Below are 14,447 nucleotides of genomic sequence, written 5' to 3' on the forward strand. Positions count from 1 at the left end.
TCAAACATAACCAAGTGAAACATTGCAGACATCTTCAGTGGTTAACATAACAAATCCACTGTGATGAGGTTAGCTCAGATCCTATGCATTTCCTCAGTCTCAGACATTGTAAATTCAAAATGTGAAGGCAATCACTTATCCTGCAGTTGTATATGTTCTGTGTTTGCATACATAAAAAGTGTTTCCATTTTTCTCTTACTTTAGACTTTGAAACGGAGATTAATATCTCCGTTTCAAACACAGTACACACAGGAAAAACAGTACACACTTCAAGTATTCTCTGATTCCTTATTTTCTACCTCTTATTCCAAATAGCCAAATCAGCAAATTTGAAGTATTGGTTAATTGTAGCAGATGGTGTATAAATGATTTTTGGGCCAATTTGGTTGGAAATAATTTGTGGAGAAATGTTATCATTCTACATAATATATTCTCAAATATTCAGATGACATCGTCAGAACAGCTGCATTAACCAGTCTTCAGAAACTAGAAAGTAACTTCTTTTTAGGTGCCAAATTTCAGAATAATTTTTCTCTGAAATACTTTGGGATGATAACATTTACCATTCGGTATTATAACTTTTGGAGAGAATTTATACTTCTATAGTATAACTTTGACTATATTACTATCTTAGAAATATCATAAATACTAAATTAGATCAGCATGTTGGGTAGATCCAGCAACATTGTGTAATTTTTCATACAAGCAGTAATAAAATTTAGTGATCTTTTTTACATTCAGTAACCATAATTGCAAGTTTTAGAGCTACCTATGCAGGACTGCTGACTTGTCTCCCAAGACAGTACCTTGCCCCAGTGACCACGGCAGTCTCTCTCTTTTCCAGAGCTGCTGTATATATGAGACATATGTTTCTTTGATCCATCAGTGGGTGGAAGAAAAAGCTGTTTTATTGGAAAAGTTGGTAGTTACATAGTTAGAAATATGAATAATTTACTTGAATAACTTAAAAGAAAAAAATAACCCTTTCTTTCTCCTTCAGTATTTAGTTTTTAGCTTAGAATGGGCTTATTTTGTGGCCATTTTCATAATTCTTCTTAGAACCCTATTTGTCTGGAAAGGTTGCTTTGGTTTATGCAGAAGCAAATCAGCAAATTTGAATTAAGCACAAGCTGTATTACTTGTCAGCTCTAGGACCTTGGGCAAATGCTTCATCTCTCTCTAGGCTAGAGTTTACTCAGAGACCAAAGAGAAACAAGAACTCATTTCTCACAGCATCACTGTGAAAATTAAAAGCCTAATATAAATGAAAGGCATTTTTGTTGTGTCCTCTGGGGTTTTCTATCTCACATACAATGAGGTAAAATAAAAGTTGTTACAGCTATATAAATCATGTTTTATTCTGATTGATCTCTTTCCTGTTTAGATTTTAATCCATGGGGCATGAATTTCAGATTAGGGCTTTTATTATTTGTCACTATTGAATAAATGCAAGAGAAAGGAAATCTAAATAACACTCATGTATTCACTTACCGGCTCATTTATTTATAGATATTTATTGTGTTCTCACAAGGTACAAGGCATTTAAACACTACAGATAAATATAATAAATTGTGCCTTTGTGCAAAGGACTAGACTCAAAGTGAGTAATCATGATGTGGTAGGTCTTATAGATATGTTGAAAGCAAAACAGGTTCTTAAATGAGAAAGATGACCAACTCTGGATAAGGGAGTAGAGAAGAGAGAATGGAGGGCGAAAGGCAAAAGAGGTCTACATAGAACTTTTATTCCTTGTATGATAATAATCTAAAGGAAAAGCAGACAGAGACTTAAGTTCAACAAGAAAAATTGGTATCGTAACAACCTATACAGAGGACTCAGAGATAGCTTAGTGTAATAGAGTATAGCACTGTAGCACTGTCCACCCGTTGTTCATCGATTTGCTCAAGTGGGCACCAGTAAAGTCTCCAATGTGAGACTTGTTGTTACTGTTTTTGGCATATCGAATACGCCACAGGGAGCTTGCCAGTCTCTGCCATGCGGGCAGGATACCGTTGGTAGTTTGCTGGGCTTTCCAAGAGGGACGGAGGAATCAAACCCGGGTCGACCAAATGCAAGACAAATGCCCTACTCACTGTTATTGTAAGATTGCAGAGAAGGCCCTTGTAAAAAAATTCTGTGCAATGAAGAAATATACATACATAAATATTTACATATACATATATTTATATTTATGTTCAGATAGGTAAAATGCCAAACATTGGACAGACACTAGTCCTTTCAATCATTAGAGGAAGTATTATCTGCTGGCTTAAAAGTACTGCATGCTTCATTTCTAGATTTTTAATTCTAGTTTCTCAGAATTTATTATTTGTATTAACTAAGGTAATTGGCCCATAAACATTTTTATCTATGAAGAAGGGAGAGAGTTAGTATCTCTATGAAGGGTGACATTTAGTAAAGGTATATATAAAGAAAGTGAAAAAATCTTTTGCTCAACGCATAATAAGCATTCAATATGGAGTGCATTATATGATTCTTGTTGTAGTGATTATGATAATAATGGAAAATAGTGAAATAAATGTAAAGTACCAGTGCTAACACACAGTTGGTGTCATTCATGTAGATGACTTACTATAAGAATTGTAGAAAAGGGGCTGGAGCGATAGCATAGCAGGTAGAGCATTTGCCTTCCATGCTGTCAACCCAAGTTCAATCCCTGGCATCCCATCAGGTCCCCCCACACCTCCAGGAGTAATTCCTGAGTGCAGAGCCAGGAGTAATCCCTTTGCATCATTGGATGTGATGCAAAAAGCGAAAGAAAGAAAGAAAGAAAGAAAGAAAGAAAGAAAGAAAGAAAGAAAGAAAGAAAGGAAAGAAGGAAAGAAGGAAAGAAGGAAAGAGGAAAGGAAGGAAGGAAGGAAGGAAGGAAGGAAGGAAGGAAGGAATTGTAGAAAAAAATCCCCAAATTAAAAAAACAAACAAACATCCCCCCCTTAGAGAATTAGTTGACATAGTTCAAGTGGCAGAACACATGCCTAGCATATGCAAGGCACTGAGTACAAGCCCAGCACTACACTTCTGGGACTAGTATGGCCCCAGGCATCCCATCCCAAGCAACGATGCATGTGGTCCCTATAGTGTTAGAGAGGAACTGCAAGTAAAGTTTGATAAACACAAGGATTCTTCGTATTAATTGAGCACGGTATTTCAGTTTGTCTCTGCTCTGGCACATGGAAAGCTTGAGTCAGCTCTACACTTGCTATAACAAATTACCACAGACTGACTCGGTGACTTCAACAGCAAAATTTATTTCTCATGATACTGGAGGCTTTAAGATCCTTGATCAAGATACCAGTACAACAACTTCACTCTGTGTTCTCCTCGTTTGTTTTGTATGTAACCACTCTCTTGCTGTGTGTATATATGACCTTTGTATACACAAAGAAATACCCAGTGAAATCCCTGGTGTCTCTTATTATAAGTGAACTAATAGAATCAATTGGGGTCCTACCCTTATGACCTTATATAAATTAATACATTCCTTACTATCTCCAAATTTAAGGACACTGTGAGTCAGGGCTTCAACATTTGAGATAGGGTGTAAAGGAAAGAGACATAAATATTTAGTCCATAACAAAGAAATAAGTCACACATTCCTAGTTGTACATAAGTTAAAGTACATATAAAAATCTGTTTGTATGCATTTATTCATGTATCTATTTTCAACAGCCATGTTTCTCTTGGTGAAGTTTCATCATCTATAAAAGGAGACTGCACTATCTGCCTAATTGGATTGACAAAATATTCAATAGTGAGTGGCAGTTATTATAATTATAAAATATGGTAACTCAAAAATAGTTCTTTTCCACTGGGGGGAGAAATATTTGAAGAAGTAGTATCTGAACTTTACCCAGGTTCTATGAAAACTCAAAATTCTAAGCACAAGGGGAAATGAAGAAACTTGGAGATATTATAATTAAATTTATTGAAAAGATTGATAAAGAGAAAATGTCAGTGAGTAATAACTTATTTGCTAATAAATTAAAAACTCAGACACAGAGATGCCGTACCTTTAGAGCTATGGAAGAAAACAAAAATGACTTGTTAGCTTATAATTCTTTGTCCAGTGAATTTATCTTTTAAATACCAAAGGAGAAAGATAAAGAACAACATTCTCTTTCATGCCAGAAGGGTTGAGGAAATTAGTATGAAGACTTACTGTTTGGAACATATTGTTAGAGAATAAATTTGGGGGCTGGAGAAATAGTATAGTGCCTTGCCTCTGACAGAGCTTCTATACTGGGTATCCCAGCGCCAGAAGTAAGCTCTGAGCAATCTAGGGAGGTACCCCTTCACCTGCCCTCACGAATGAAATCCTATTAGCTCTTTGCCAGGGTTCTGCTTCTCCATGCCCACTTTTATGACTTCCACATCCTATTCATCATTAAACGTTGCCTGGCACTGGACATCTCAAACTGAATTCTACGAGCTTTGCCCCAATCTCTTTCTCTAACACACCTTACTGACAGTTGTCCGTAGTTCAACTAGAGTTGGACACTCCTCCTTAAAACTTTTTGTGTGTTTATCTTTCGTCTCAATATTGACTTTCAGAGTTCACTTTCTTCTTTTCGCCGATACTCTCCATTTGATTCCCTCCATGCCACAAAACCAATATCACGCTGTGGAATGTACTCAATCTCTCCTGGGAGTCAATGTGAGCGCTTGCCATTATTGTTGTGGATGTATTTGTTGGGAGAAAAAAAAAAGGATTTGCATCATGGTGAAAGACTTGAAATCCACAGGAAAATGATAACGCATATGTTAACAAAGTGGAAAATGGACCTCAAAACAGTGATTTGACTTTAAAATGTATCTCTAGGAAGGTGAGTCAAAAACAAATGCATGCTAATGCTTGGATTTATCTCAGTAGCTCAGGCTGCTATGGAGCAAACCTGGACATTTTATGAATAGCTCAACATCACCTTGGGATGAGCTGGTTAATGCAATAGGAAGCCCAAGCAGAAAACAAACAACCTCAAGCCAGCATTAACTGGGGAATAGTATCTACTTAACTACAGGGTATAAACGCATGTATGTGATTGACATATATGAACACACAGTCAGTCATATGTAAATATGTTGAACCTTATATAAGAATATCTTGTTCCAATGGCTGATCCCTGAACCCAGTTCCAGGAATAAGCTAAATAATATGCAAAAACTGTATCCCAAGGATGTGATAAGGAATTTAGTCTGACAAGTTCTCTGCACAGCATAGAAAAGCCACAAAAAGTGAAATAGAATGCTACATGATTTTGCAGAGTAGAGTTTTTTTTTTCATTTCCACTTGAGAGTATCATTCCTAAAATATCAGGACATAAAGCAACTACTTTTCTGCTCTGCAATGTGAAATTGTTTTAATGTACATATGGCTGTACAAAATGGACTTATTGCTGCTTCATGAATATTGACTAGGGTTGCTTGACTGGGACTTGAAAAATCAAGTTCTCTTACAGGTCTTCTTTTCCTCTCTCTCTCTCTCTCTCTCTCTCTCTCTCTCTCTCTCTCTCTCTTTCTATCTATCTCTCAGAACAATTGATTTCTTTACATGGTTGATGGAGTCAAAGAAGGTGAAAATGGAAGCTGCCAGAAGGCCTTAGGAGTTTCAGGAAATTCACCTTTGCTACATTATGCTGGTCACAGCAAGTTAAGAGATAGGTTGTTTTTGAAAGTGAGTGGTGGAGATGAGGAATTAATTTGGATTTGTCTGGGAGGAATTATTAGTGTCCTCATTGAAAACAATCTAGTTCCCTTTTTGGAAACACAGTTTTGGTAATATTTGTAGAACTGTGACATATGGGAAAATGAAGATTCATTTGATTAGTCTGAAAAGGGGGAAAAAAGTAGGTTAAGCAAATGTTTATAAGTGGGAGAATACATTCAAAACGCTCGCAGAATTTGTTCAGAAAATGAACTCTGAATTTAGACTTCAGAAACTGGTCCATAAATGAGTTTCTGAATGTTCTTCATGGATAGCCCTTTCATGCCTACTACTGATATACTTTTTTTCAAATTTCAAACTCCCAATTAAAGTAACAAAATAATCCTTATTATACTTAAAACTAAGTTTTTGTTCATGGAAAACGATATGCATACGTTGTGAAAAATCATCAGAGCAGATGATGTATGGTAACAGACGTTTTATTTTCTGAACTTTAAGCCTTATTAAGAAGCAATTATTATCAACAATTTCTCATACAGTTAAAAACATTTCTACATAGCCAAGAAGGCATATTTCTAGATATAAATATATCACATATACACGTGCAAAAACATAACTACATAACATGCATATGCATATTTATTGCACACATATTCTTTTGGGTTTTCTGTTTGTTTTGGGGTCATATTCAGTGATGTACAAGGGTTCGTCTTGTTCTTTGCTCAAAGTCACTCCAGAAACTGCTCAGTGGACTGTATATCTTGCTGGGGACCTAGCTGGGGTTGGCCACTTGCAAGGCAAGGATTTACCTTTTGTACTATTGCAAAACGCCCACACAATATTCCTATATATATATATGTCACAGTCACGGTCCTCCCATTGTTCATCGATTTGCTCGAGCGGGCCCAGTAACATCTCCATCATGAGACTTGTTGTTACTGTGTTTGGCATATTGAATAGGTCATGGGTAGCTTGCCAGGCTCTCCAAGAGGGGCGGAGGAATCGAACTCAGGTCGGCCATGTTGGCCGCTTGTAAGGCGAACGCCCTACCACTGTGATATATATATATATATATATATATATATATATATATATACACACACATACACTTTGGGTAGTTTGATCTATTTCTTTTTACAATTAATATGTTATGGAGATTTTATAATATTGCATAGACACATATAGTTGCCTTCTTAAACAGGAAGAAGTAACTCTTTATTATAATGAAAAAATGACCCTATAGACTTTATGTTATGAATTTAGCAGAGAGCATCTACACATCTTAGAGGCAAGATCATGTGCAAACACAGCAATAAATACCTGATTAATACTTTGCAGTTAGCAATATATAATGGGAGTACAGAGAAGACAGTGGCCAGCAGAGATAATAGAAAATAGTTTGTGGTTGTCAAGGACAAACAGTACCAAATCAATAGACACTTGCTATCAATAAATAGCATTTTTGTTCTTACAATGAGATATGGTTTGAAAATTCATAAGGTACATTATGATCATAATTTGGGAAAGGATATTACTGAAAGGAAATCATTTTCCAGATATCTCCCCCTTCATTCTCCTGCCTTCATGGGCCAGCTACCCTATTTTTTTATACCCTTTAATCTGGATAAATAAGTCAGTTATTTGGGGATGGTATAGATATGATATAAAAATACTTTTACTGGAATCTGAGGACTGCTCAACTATTTAATATTACTAAAAATGTTGGCTTATAGCAGCTGTTAGTTTTTCTTTGATCTCAACATTTTTCATATGTTTTGGTTATGTATATTACTATGTTGGTCTAATGTTTAGAATAATTTCAAACCTGAGACATTATCAAATTGTGAAATCTACCAGAATCATTTTAGCTGATTTTTGTTCTACAGAGCTGGTCTTGTTACAAAGAAGTAAATAACACATATTCATTGAGAGCTGTAATATAATGCAGATACTATTGGAATCGAAGATAAAATAAGTCACTTAGGATTCATAGAAAGGGTTATTTTCTTGCAGTTTTAGGCAAAGAAGACTTCATGGAAGAGATTATATTGGAGATGGGTTATTACATTAAGATTGTCACAGAGAAAAGAAGTTTGGGAGAAAAGCATTATTTTCTCTCTATATGTAAAGATAAAGGTAAAGGCCCTCCCGTTGATCGTCGATTTGCTCGAGCGGGCCCAGTAACGTCTCCATTGGAGACTTTGTTGTTACTGTGTCTGGCATATCGAATACTCTCGGTAGCTTGCCAGGCTCTCCGAGAGGGGCAGAGGAATCGAACTCGGGTCGGCAGAAAGTCACTAATAATTATATAAAGGAAATACTTGTCCTTCGTTGAGTTCCTATGATGCACTAGAAATGAAGCAGAGGGATTTTACCTACTGTATTTGATGCCTGGCAAGCTCCCCGTGGTGTTTTCGATGTGCCAAACACAGTAACAACAAGTCTGGTGCCCGCTCGAGCAAATCGATGAACAATGGGAGGACAGTGCTACAGTGCTACTATTCTATAGAGGAAGTATTGTTATTCCTATTTCCTAAATTGAGATTAAGTTCACAGTCATGGTCACGGTCCTCCCGTTGTTCATCGATTTGCTCGAGTGGGCCCAGTAACGTCTTGTTGTTACTGTGTTTGGCATATCGAGTATGTCACGGGGAGCTTGTCAGGCTCTGCCGTGAGGGCGAGATACTCTCAGTAGCTCCGAGAGGGGCAAAGGAATTGAACTCGATCGGCCATGTTGGCTGCTTGCAAGGCAAACACCCTACCGCTGTGCTATCGCTCCAAGTTTAATAATTTGGCTAACATAAAAATGTAAAAAATTTAGTTTTTGTTTATATCTACTGACATTAAAACAAATTCCAAGTTTAAGAAACTTTTCAATCATACTCACTGCTCATGAGAGGCCTAGTAAGACAAAGGGCAAGTGAGTTTAAGTAAAAGAATCTGTCTTTGCCTATGACAACAGGGAGGTCATTGTTGGTTTTAAGAGAATAAGTCTCACAATATCTTCAGTCTGAGTTCTTGACCAAGTGAACTCCAGAGAAGATGGAGAAAACGCATTCGAGACATGGGTTGGTGGACAAATCTTTAGAGGAATTTGTCAAATTGAATCTGTAAAAACAAGGAAGCAACTGGAAAGTAACGTGGAGTCACACGGAAGAATCAGGGCTGAGATTTTGGTTTTAAGAATGATCTACTAGAGAGAGAGAGGAAAATATGTGAGGAATGAGATGATTGAATGGTTAAAGGTTGTGAGTAGACAGTGTGGTTGGGATCCAGTGTCTCCAGGGAAACGTTGCCTTGAGACTTGACTGGAGTGCTTGGAAAAGCTTATTGCAACAGATGAGAGACAAGGAAATTAGTAAGGGTGCTGCTAGAAAAATAAGGAAGGCCTGCTCTGATATTTTTATCCTAAGTAACACAGGAAAGATGATTATTCTGTTCTTAATTGAAGGATGGGGGGAGTAAAGGTTGATTTGTACTGCATTGAGAGCTTTCTTCTTCCTATTCAGAAACTCACATATGAAGTTTAGGAAGCTTGTTTTTTGGAGTGTGGACAGCTCAAGAAACTGTAAGAAGACTGTAGTTAACAATGTTTAAATAAGAAAATCCTACAAAATCCTGGAGATCATCTCTACAGACAGATTTAAGTAGTGCAAAGTTAAATGAAAAACAGATCCTGAAGTATATAACCCTCTAAGATGGTGACAGGTACCCAAAGGGTATCAGGTCAAAGGGGTAGGAGGTTATACTAGCTCCGGCATAGCTGCACCATCTATCTTAGGCCAGTATTTCCATATGTTGAAACGTATCTAATACAGTATCTGTGAATTAAATAACAAGCTCTATAATTGACTTAAGAAGGAAAGGAGTCAGGTTGGTAGAAAACACTGGTGGGATCCAGTACTTCCTGAGCACTATTTAGGAGTACCCCCACCCCACAAAGGACACGGAGAAAGAAGTAGAACAGCTAGAGGACTCTAGTAATAACTGGGAGAATGCACCGTTATCCAAAGTGAAGTGACAAAAGTAGAAAATTTAAGAAATAGATCACTGTAGCACTGTAGCACTGTCCTCCTGTTGTTTATCAATTTGCTCGAGCAGACCCAGTAATGTCTCCATGTGAAACTTGTTGTTTCTGTGTTTGGCATATCGAATATGGCACGGGTAGCTTGCCAGGCTTTGCCGTGCGGGCAAGATACTCTTCGTAGCTTGCCGGGCTCTCGGAGAGCGGCGGAGGAATCGAATCTGGCTCGGCCGGGCCGGCAGCTTGTAAAGCAAGTGCCCTACTGCTGTGCTATCGCTCCAGCCCAAGAAATAAAGATACTTGATAAATTATAAAATAAAGACAGTTGTGAATATGAGTATACATTTACAAAGTTTCAAATGATACTCTAAAAGAAAACCACACATCAGAGTTTACCTATATTTTTATACATTACAAACTTATTATTGCTCCGGCAGCCGAAGACCTCCAGGACCAGCCACCACCATGCTGAGACCACTCTCCGCACACATGAAGGTACTGGCAGAGGGACAAAGCCACGCGGGTTCCGGGGCCGAGACCTCCAAGCCTACTCGAATTGGAGTCGAGCATCTTCCACCCAGATCCTCCAAATTCCAGTAGGCGGGGGTCACACCCACCACCTGGCCCCCTGGCGCCGTGTAATCCCATCAGCGGCCAAGACTCAGAGACTATAAAATCCAGATCCCGGAACCGCGACATCTTATCAGGACATCTTTTTATGACATCTTATTTTCTCATTCCTACTTTGGACAAACTTGCAGGCTATCGAATGTAGCCTGCCCACAGGGCAGAGTCTGGCAAACTCCCCGTGGCATACCAAATATGCCAAATACCAGTAACAATGGTGGGTCTCATTCTCCTAAGGAGCCGTGAATATAATCTCAGGGCTAGGATGAAAGAGACGTTACTGGGGCCTGCTCGAGGCAATCGACGATTAACAGGATGATGAAATGATGAAATGAAATGAAATAGAAGTATATTGTATAAAGTTAGTCTACAGATTACAATTACTTATATAATGTCTTCAATCTGGTTCAAAGAATTGTGTATGAATTTATGCTATGTAACAGTATTCAACAGTAGCTGCAACTGATACAGTGTGTTCTGTTACTTTTCCCATTTAAAAAATGAGGTAACGAAAGCAGAGAAGTTCACAGGATCATATAGTTAGCAATGTGGTACAGCTAGTTGCTGGCACATCCATTCTGCATTATTTGTTGATTGAGGACATAATGCAATAGACATATTAAAATGACAATCCTAAAATAAAAGACATTGGAAGTGGGGAAGGAAAAAATCCACCATGAAATGAAATCAAGGGCTACTAATTAGATCTCTGAGTTTTTTAGTCACTTGATCACTTGACTTCCCGTTAATCATCGATTTGCTCAAGTGGGTGCCAGTAACGTCTCTATTTGTCCCTGTCATGTTCTAGTGTAGCCCAATGGCATCTGTTCGCTCTAGGAACATGAAGAGCCTCAAACCAATCGTTCATGATCTTGATGAAGAAGTCTGACCATCTGGGTGGCCACGTGGTCTTTTGGCATTCCGTGGAATCCAGTCGGTAACAGCTCTAGTCCAGCGGTCGTCTTTAAATCTCATTACGTGACCAGCCCATCTGATTAATCAGATGGGCTGAGTTTTTTAGTACTCAGGGTAAAAACAGAAACACAATTTTCAAACCTGTGAATGAGTGCAACTCTACCTGTGGCTCAGTAATAGTAAGAACCATTTTCATTTCATTTCATTTCATCATCCTGTTATTCATCGATTGCCTCGAGCAGGCCCCAGTAACGTCTCTTTCATCCTAGCCCTGAGATTATATTCAAGGCTCTTTAGGAGAATGAGACCCATCATTGTTACTGGTATTTGGCATATTTGGTACGCCATGGGGAGTTTGCCAGACTCTGCCCTGTGGGCAGGTTACATTCGATAGCCTGCAAGTTTGACCAAAGTAGGAATGAGATAATAAGATGTCATAAAAAAGATGTTATAAAAAAGATGACCTGATAAGGCCTTCAGCTGCCAGAGCCCTGGTCGGGGCGGGGAGGAAAGCTCGACCCGCTCCCCTCCAAGGGGCCCTGGCGAGGAACAGCCAGGCGCAGGGGCAGGAGACTGCACTGTTCTCCTCCAGGAGCTGGTTTTTATAGTCTCTGAGTCTTGGCCGCTGATGGGATTACACGGCGCCAGGGGGCCAGGTGGTGGGTGTGACCCCCGCCTACTGGAATTTGGAGGATCTGGATGGAGGATGCTCGACTCCAATCCGAGTAGGCTGGGAGATCTCGGCCCCGGAACCCGCGTGGATTTGTCCCTCTGCCAGTACCTTCATGTGTGCTGATAGTGGTCTCAGCATGGTGGTGACTGGTCCTGGAGGTCTTTGGCTGCCGGAGCCCTGGTCGGGGCGGGGAGGAAAGCTCAACCCACTCCCCTCCAAGGGGCCCCAGCGAGGAACAGCCAGGCGCGGGGGCAGGAGACTGCACTGTTCTCTTCCGGGAGCTGGATTTTATAGTCTTTTATAGTAAGAACAAATTTTCAATAAATATAATGCATATCCTGTGCTAAACTGTGTCCTTTCAAAATTCATGTGTTGGACTTCTTTGCCCATTACCTCAGATCTTTACAGTATTTGGTGACAGAACCTTTAAAGGGGGGATTAAGTCAAAACTAGACTGTTTAGGGTAGACTCAAAATTATTAATGTTCTTGCAAGAAGAACAATTTAAAGAGAGAGACTGCTAACGAGTGCAGACACAGAGGAATTGGTTTGTGAGGACACAAGAAAGTGACCATCTGCAAGCCAAGAGTTGAGGTCTAACGTGACACCAAACCTGTTAATCACTTAATCACATAAACTTCCCGTTAGTCGTCGATTTGCTCGAGCGGGCGCCAGTAACGTCTCCATTCATCTCTGTCGCATGCCAGTGTAGCCCAATGGCATCTGTTCGCTCTGGGAACATGAAGAGCCTCAAACTGATCGTTCATGATCTTGATGAAGAAGTCTGACCGTCTGGTAGGTGGGCGGCCACTTGGTCTTTTGACATCCCATGGGATCCAGTCGGTAACAGCTCTAGTCCAGCGGTCGTCTTTAAATCTCATTACGTGACCAGCCCATCTGATTTTCGACACCTTGGCAAATGAGACAGCGTCCCTGATTCTTGATCGTCGAGGGATGTCAGAACTCTGGATTTGTTCTCTCATTTGAGTGAAACGTGATATTCCAAGCATAGCTCTTTCAATTCCTCTTTCGGAGACCCGAATAGCATTCTCATCCTGTTTTCCTAGGACCCAGGTCTCTGAGGCATATGTTAATGCAGGAAGAACAGTGGAATCAAAAAGATGTGCCCGGAGCCGGAGGTTCTTCGTCCTCTTAGCTATTTCTTCGACGTTCTTGAAGGCGTTCCAAGCCGCTCTCTTCCTCCTGCGCAGCTCGGGTGTCAGGTCATTTGTCATGTTGACCAAACCTGTTAATACCTTGATAATGATTTCTAATTCTGTTACTCTGAGAAAATAAAATCCCATTGTAAAAATCACAAATCTGTAGCATTATCTTATGGCAGGCCAAGCAAATTAACACAATTTTGGGGAGAAAGTAAGTTTGCAGCAGAACTAGTGGAACTGAGAAAGTAGTGATCTCAACCGCATGTGAACTGTGGACTTCATTGGACTCCTTGGGAAATAAGCTTAAGGCCATCTTATTACCTCAGTAGAATCAGAAAATGCATCATCTCAAGCCTCCAACCACAAAATTAAAATCCAATGATGAATAAGTTACTACAAATTTAGGAAATTACAACTTCCCTCAATACTTTTACAAAGACTCGACACTGCATTGTACGACTTTCTCCGCAAAAATTAAGATTTTAGCGATTTTCTTAAAAACAAGTTTTTTTTTTCAGTTGCACACTCTTTTAAATGCAGCCGGCAAGAAAAAAATTTGTTCTGAAAGCTGACATTTTCAGACAGTTCCCAGCAACCTCAGGAGGCGATGAAGCAACCCCCTCAGCACTTGACCTTGGCCTTTCCCACACCAAGTTCCGATCGCAGCGGGAGATTTGAACTCATTATGAAATAGAATTCGGCTTTCAGAAGTGGGTACCATATGTCTTCCTTAGTGATAAGGTTGACATTTGCATCCATTGAAAATACATAAGTCAAGTCATTCTTGGGCGAGTGCTCAAGGGAAGAACTGCCTCTGACTTAAATCCAAGGGCTGACAGCAGCGATGGGATCCCACTGCTTTTCACATCAGCGCATCTTCTGGAAGGTGTAATTGTAAGGCAGTCATGTCTCAGATTCTGAGACAGACAATAGATGAAGAGGTAAAAGGGAGTTAAGATTTTTTGCTTCCTTCTCTTTTGTCTCCCTGGCTCACAGTTCACTGGGAGAAAGACTTTTCCTCTCTGTACAGTTTTCTTTTGTTTCTGTTTTATAGGTAATGAATCTCTTCAAGGCAAATTGTAAAAGTCTCCCCCTTGCTCTGTGTTAATTGCAAAATGTGATGATTAACTGATGGAAGCAAAGCTGAGAGAAATTGCCTTTGCTGGTGTTTTTCATTGTTCACTCAGTTCTCCTATTGCTCTTTCAGGATCTTAGAGCAATATTTTGTGGAAGGAATTGAATAAAAGGAAGTGAAAATAAGCATTTGATTATTAAGGCGTATTTTGTAACATAACCCTTACAAACAAAAAGTATTTACATGAAATTTTAAGGTACAATAACTATTAAATTTCACTTTTTTTTC

The sequence above is a fragment of the Sorex fumeus genome, unplaced genomic scaffold (genome assembly GCF_029834395.1).
Source record: "Sorex fumeus unplaced genomic scaffold, SorFum_2.1 ptg000124l, whole genome shotgun sequence".
NCBI classification, from domain to species: domain Eukaryota; kingdom Metazoa; phylum Chordata; class Mammalia; order Eulipotyphla; family Soricidae; genus Sorex; species Sorex fumeus.